Consider the following 6,000-nt stretch of genomic DNA (forward strand, 5'->3'; position numbering starts at 1 on the left):
TCCTGTGGGCAAGGATTGTTTTTGGTTTCCTATTCTTTGTTTGTAGCAGAGTTCCTGAAACAACTTTCACATATCTTAATAGATGTTCACTGAATTGAAAATTCAGTGGAAGGATGTTTAAAGTGTTTTGTAAAACTTAAAAGTTTTACTAAAATCCATTCAGTTAAATATGAATCTATTTTCTCTGAACATCTCAGAGTCTAAGAAAGAAATAAGGATTACTATCAGCTTTATATGTATAATGGATATTAAATTTTTTTGCCTTCTCAATGGATAGGGAGAATTTGAAATTTAAAATAATTTTTAAAAAAGCTTTTTTTGAAAAGATTATTATCTTAGGTGTATTCTGGATCCCTGCAAAGTCTAAATCAATTGACACCAAATCAAGAGAATCAAATTAATTAATTTACACATATAAAATACATGCCTTATTCTTCTACTTTGAGAAAGTGAAGAGTTACTGAACCTGCAAAGTCTAAATCAATTGACACCAAATCAAGAGAATCAAATTAATTAATTTACACATATAAAATACATGCCTTATTCTTCTACTTTGAGAAAGTGAAGAGTTACTGAAAGTTCCTCTTACTTATCAGGAATTGCCAGAGATGGGTTTCCCTGTACCTGTCTATTGATGACATCGTTATGCAAACCATTAAGAGTTCTATATGTGAAAATTCTGCCACTGATAATTAAATTGGGTGATATATCCGACAGCATGCTAGACCAGGAGTAAAGAATATGAGGTGAGTTTTGATCCTGTCTTGGAAGCTTAGTACCAGATGTGTGAATCTTTTAACTAGTGCCTCCGTTTCTTCATCGGTAAACTGAGAGAATGTGATAATCTTTAAAGTTCCTTTCCATCTTTAAATCGATGATCCTATAAGTCTACTGAGGCTTCAGAATGACATCTTTTAGGGCTCCCAATCTGTTCTTATGACTTCCTATTCTAAATTTCCACTGCCCTGAAGGTATGATTAAAACTTATAAACAATTAGCTCATTTTTAAAATGGATGTTTAGGTTAGACAATCTTTAACGTTCTGTAAAACTCTAACAGACTTGTCAGTTTAGATCCCGATTTGACATCCCAGGATTTGAATATCTAATGGACCAATGGTAACTCCTTTAGAGACTCAGATTCATTCTCTGTAAAATGAGAGGCCTAGATTTAGCTCTTTAAAATCTTTAAAATCTAGCTCTAAATGCTTATCATCCTAAAACTCAACTACTATATAAGTTAGGGGATCTTTGGGTTACAAACCAACCTCAAGCTCTCCCCTTCTCAAAGTGTTCCAACCCTAGAGCACTCTCAGTGTTTCAATTTCTTCACCTTTTCCTACACACTATATTATACTTCTCTGAGCACCCTTGCCTGAAATTAGTAGCAAATATCATTTCAGATGCTCATACTCATTGCAATTTCAAAATCTGATATACCCAAATAGGACCGTGTTAAACCTAGGATGGAGAATGAAAAACAAAATTTTGATGAAAAAAGGAAATGAATGGACAGCTCAAAAGAAAATAAAGGTAAAAATGAAAGTTATTAGCTTAGTTATCAAAGGGATAAGGATAAAGTCTGGAGCTGAGATTACAATGGGCCAATGGAATTCCTAGATGATGAAACTCACTAAACCAATGCAAGGCAGCATCATTTCTACAATTTACAAACTTAATTGCCTAGAATACTAGATTAAGTGACTTGTCCAAGGCCACAAAGCCACAGTGTGTGAGATGCATGGTGGCTCTCCATCCACATTCCAACCAGGCTGCCTTTAATAGTAAGATTAGCTGTTAAAGCTGAAATCAAACTTGGTTTAAAGTGAGTAATACTTCTGATATTTGTAAATATTTCACAGGCCAATAAGGAATATGCACATTTAGCCAATAAATAAAATAAATATTAAATGTCCAGAAATAAGCTAGAAAATTAAAGTCAAAATTCAACATTCTGCTCTGGGAATGAAGATAGTAAATTTACTGTCTGCTTTATAAACTGCAGCAACATAAAAGGAAAAATGTATAATCAATAGTAAGTAAAAGGTCTGATGTTTTAGAAATTCATAGCACTGATTTATGTGTTTCAAAGAAATATTTCCGGATGTTCATGGCACAGTCCTATCTTCCTTTCCTTTAACATCACAACAACTTAATTTGCTCAAATTTAATCAACTAGCATATATGATATATCACTATATTCCTTAATTAAAAGAGATTTAGTTCACCACTGTTCCTTAGTGGAGTGTAACAATTTAAGTTCTATTAACTGAAATTCAATTCACCAAACATGTATTGAACGCCTACTAGGCACAAGGCAATGTTCTAGGAGCTTGGGATACAAAGACAAAAACAAAACAATCCCTGTACCCAAGGAGCTTATGTTCTATGGGAGTAGTAACAGCCGACATGTAAAAATTATAAACAAGACTGAAAATTAATATTTTAAATAAATGCCAATAGTAAAAAGTGTATGTTTTATGTATGGTCATAAACAACAGCTGCAAAGACAGAAATTTTCACTTCCTTGAGTAACACAGTTAGAGTAACTTTCCAAAGAAGCAAAATTCAAATAATGGCATAATTACATTAAAAGTTGGTTTCTAATTCAGCCACATTATCCACATATTTTCATGCCTGAGGTATTCATTTAAACACTGAAAACCAAGAATATTGCCATATTTGACAATCTCTGTAAATGTAGTATGGTTCATTGGAACCATACTTTAAGTCAGAAATCTGGGTTCAAACTTGAACTTTTGAGAGTGTAACAATTTCTTTGGGTCTCAATTACCCCAGCTTTAGGAAGAGGATAATAGTTATTCTAGCTATCACCCAAGATAATTGTACTGAAAAGTATCATTTATAATTTTATTAGTTCCCATTTACCACACACATCAGAGGTTTAGTGGGGGAAAGAGACTTTAGAGGCTACTGAGTGCAAACTGCTTGTTGTACAGATGGGGAAAATGAGACTCAGAGAGTTAAAGGACTTGTCCGGAGTAAATATTCTGAATGGGTACTCAATCCCAGAACTTTCTGATTCCTAATCTAGCACTTTATCCCTCAATATGCTAGTTCTGTAAGAGTACTTAAGAAACTAGCACATTGCCTCCATCAAGTCCTCAACTCCCAAGGTAACAGCTATAATTTCTGAATTATGATCAGTCACCCTTGCCTGATTTAAAAACATATTTTTCTCCATACTTCTCTAAGAAAATGGCAGGGCAGAAGAAAACCAGTAAGAATAAAGGGGAGCCTATTCAATTCAACAACTACTTACTTAGCATCTACTATAAACTTGGAAACATAAAAAGTTCAACAAAAAATTCAATCCACCTTCATTAAGCACTTGCTATAAGACAGTGGGAAACAGTCCAAAGAAAACTGGATTTGAAGTTAGGGGACTTCTGGTTTGCCTAAGCTTCTGGCAACTCTCTAGCAATTACCCACTAAATTATGTATAGATGAATTATGATGTTTCACTCCTTGACCTTGAAATGTGGGATACAAAGAAGAAACAGTGTAGATCCCAGTATAGAACCAAAGAATTATAAGGTATGGTCACTGCCCTCAAGAAAGTTTCAAGGCATGGAACACTTTTAAAATTTATCAATAAATTGTACTTCTCTGGGTCTGTTTCTTTATTTGTAAAATGAATGGCATAGGCTAGATAACTTTCAAGAGGGTTCATTCTAGCTTCAAATCTATGATCCTACATTACGCTTCTTTAATAAAGGAAAGAATATAAACCAAAATGAAAAATGTTTTTCATAAACTCACACACACACACACAATTTGCTGTAAGAAGAGTGCCATTCAGATATGGAAATATAAAACGCTATGTTGTAAAATCTCAGGCTAGAATGGACTCTCAACTTCTTCATAATCTGTTCCTCTTCAAGACTCAACTCAGAAACCAACTACTCTATGAAGTGTTCCCTGATCCCCCAAACAATGGGGGCTATTTCCCTTGAATTTATTTATTTGTTTACCTGCTGTATCACACCCGTAAAATACAAAGTCCTGGATAACTATTAATTTGTATCCCCAGCCCCTCACATAAAGTAGATACTTAATGTCTATTAGCAGGATTTATTATATACTCACACAGTAGAGCTAAAAAGACATTTTGAAACATATATTTAAACCAACAGCTTTCTATGTGACCTCCCAATAGAACACCCAGGATAGTTCCTTTTAACCTCATTTGGTTTCTTCTCTGAAAATGTCACCCTCGATCCAACCTTTCCTTCTCCGGTTCTGGAATGATTCAGTTTGGGAAGATTATCCGCCCTCTGGTTATGTTAACTCAGTCTGAATGCTCTCCCTGACCAATCTAGGCACAGATACTCCAATATCGTTGATCCACCACAGTTAGTGAGACCAAATGAAACTCCTTTGGCTTAATAGGTGTGTCATTTTTAGACTCCTTTCTTCCTCTTACAGCCGGCCGACCAGGAAGGAAAATCACAGATCTTGGGCATGGTGACTGACCCTCTCCCCGAATTCGGACCGGGCCGCTTAAAACGCCCAAGGATCTGCCCGGTGGAGGCCCTGAGGATGAGGGAGTAAAAGGGGACTGGATGGGAAGCCTGTCTCACTGATAGCTCTCCTAGACTTCCTGCCACACCGGGAGGAAGCGAAGCCTGAAACCCAGGCAAGGGAGAGGCAGGTGAGGGAGGTCACTCAACCTACGCCCAGTCCCAGCCACGGCCGGGGGGAGGGGGAAGGTGTTCCGCCTCGAGCTGGGGGACACGGACCTGACCACCCAGGGGGCTAAAGAACAAAGAAGGTGCCACCCTGAGGGGCGGGGGACGAAGTGTGAGTGTGGGGGGGTGGCATGGCATCGTGGGGTTCCCGTTCCAGAAAAGCGAAGAGAGAGGCGGAAAATGGAGAGGGACTTCCCAGCCGCGAGCCTCCGATTAGGCCCGGGAGGGGGGGAGTGGGGAGAGGGGCGGGAAAGAGGACGGCCCGCCCCCCTACTCTGCTCCGCACCGCCTCCTCAGTGGCCAGCAGTCAGGGTCTGCCCGCCCCCCCGCGGCCTAAGCCGGGTCCCAGGGAACCGAAGATCGGGAGAGGGCCAAGCGACCCCGGGACGGAGGCAGACGAGGCAGGGGGAGAAGGGATGAGAAGAGAGTGGATCGCCATCCCTTACCTGGGAGGGGGAGGGTGCGGACAGGCCCGGAGCGGAGGATTCGCGGACTCTGGTCAGTCGACGCGAATAAGCTCCGGCGGGAGGCAGGAGGAAGACGGAGGCCGGGAGGGAGCGGCTGACAGGGATCCCGGAAGTGGGCACGGCGCCTGCGCGCTCGGCCTCCGAACCCACCGAAGGCTGCGCAGACCGTCTGCGCAGACCGCGGGAGCCCGCGGAAGGGGGAAGGGAAGACGCACGAGCGTGCGCGCGGGGCGCTGTAGAACTCGGTCTGGGAACGTCCCGGACTGGCGCATGTGCAGTGGCGGCGTGTGTGCTCGGGGCGTTTAACTCCGCTCCCTTTTTAGAGCATCCCTCCTCCGGGCTGTGGAGAAACACGGGGTCTTTCTGCTGGGTGGGAAGGAACGGAAAGACCGATTGGAGCCGGAGGCTGCCTCCGTCTGCCTCTCCGCGTTTTGTTGTAAGCATTTGCACTCTGCAGCCCAGGGACTAGTTCGTTCGTTCGTTCGTTCATTTATTCCTTCCTTCTTTCAACAAACCCTTCTCTGTGTACGGAGCTCCGTACCGAGGGATGGAAGGTTTAGAATGCTTCCAGAATGATCTTCCGAAGGCGCCGGTCCGACCGTGTCACTCCCCTGCGAAAGTGAGTGGCTCCGCAATAGGACTAGCACAACAACACAGATTCCCTCATCCAAGGTGTTGAGATCCTCCCCGGTCTGGCTCCAACTTACCTTTTCGCATCCTATTGTCCGGCCAACGTGGATTACTTTCTGTTAACAAAATCCACCCTGAATCCCAAATGACAAAGGAATCCGAAAAGATCCAGGTTAGAGAAGGGAGATGAAT

At 41.5% G+C, this 6,000-nt stretch overlaps 1 protein-coding gene across 2 annotated transcripts in view; it reads right to left on the reverse strand.

The window, feature by feature from the left end:
• Positions 1–5,292, reverse strand: part of ARPC1A (actin related protein 2/3 complex subunit 1A) — a 28,620-nt gene extending 23,328 nt beyond the window's left edge. For both annotated transcript variants that reach the window (XM_031940601.1, XM_031940609.1), the window contains exon 1: positions 5,158–5,292. The gene's annotated coding sequence lies outside the window, so the exon portion shown is untranslated. The remainder of the gene's footprint in view (positions 1–5,157) is intronic.
• Positions 5,293–6,000: the final 708 nt, after the last annotated feature.

This window comes from Sarcophilus harrisii, chromosome 1, assembly GCF_902635505.1.
Source record: "Sarcophilus harrisii chromosome 1, mSarHar1.11, whole genome shotgun sequence".
NCBI lineage: Eukaryota > Metazoa > Chordata > Mammalia > Dasyuromorphia > Dasyuridae > Sarcophilus > Sarcophilus harrisii.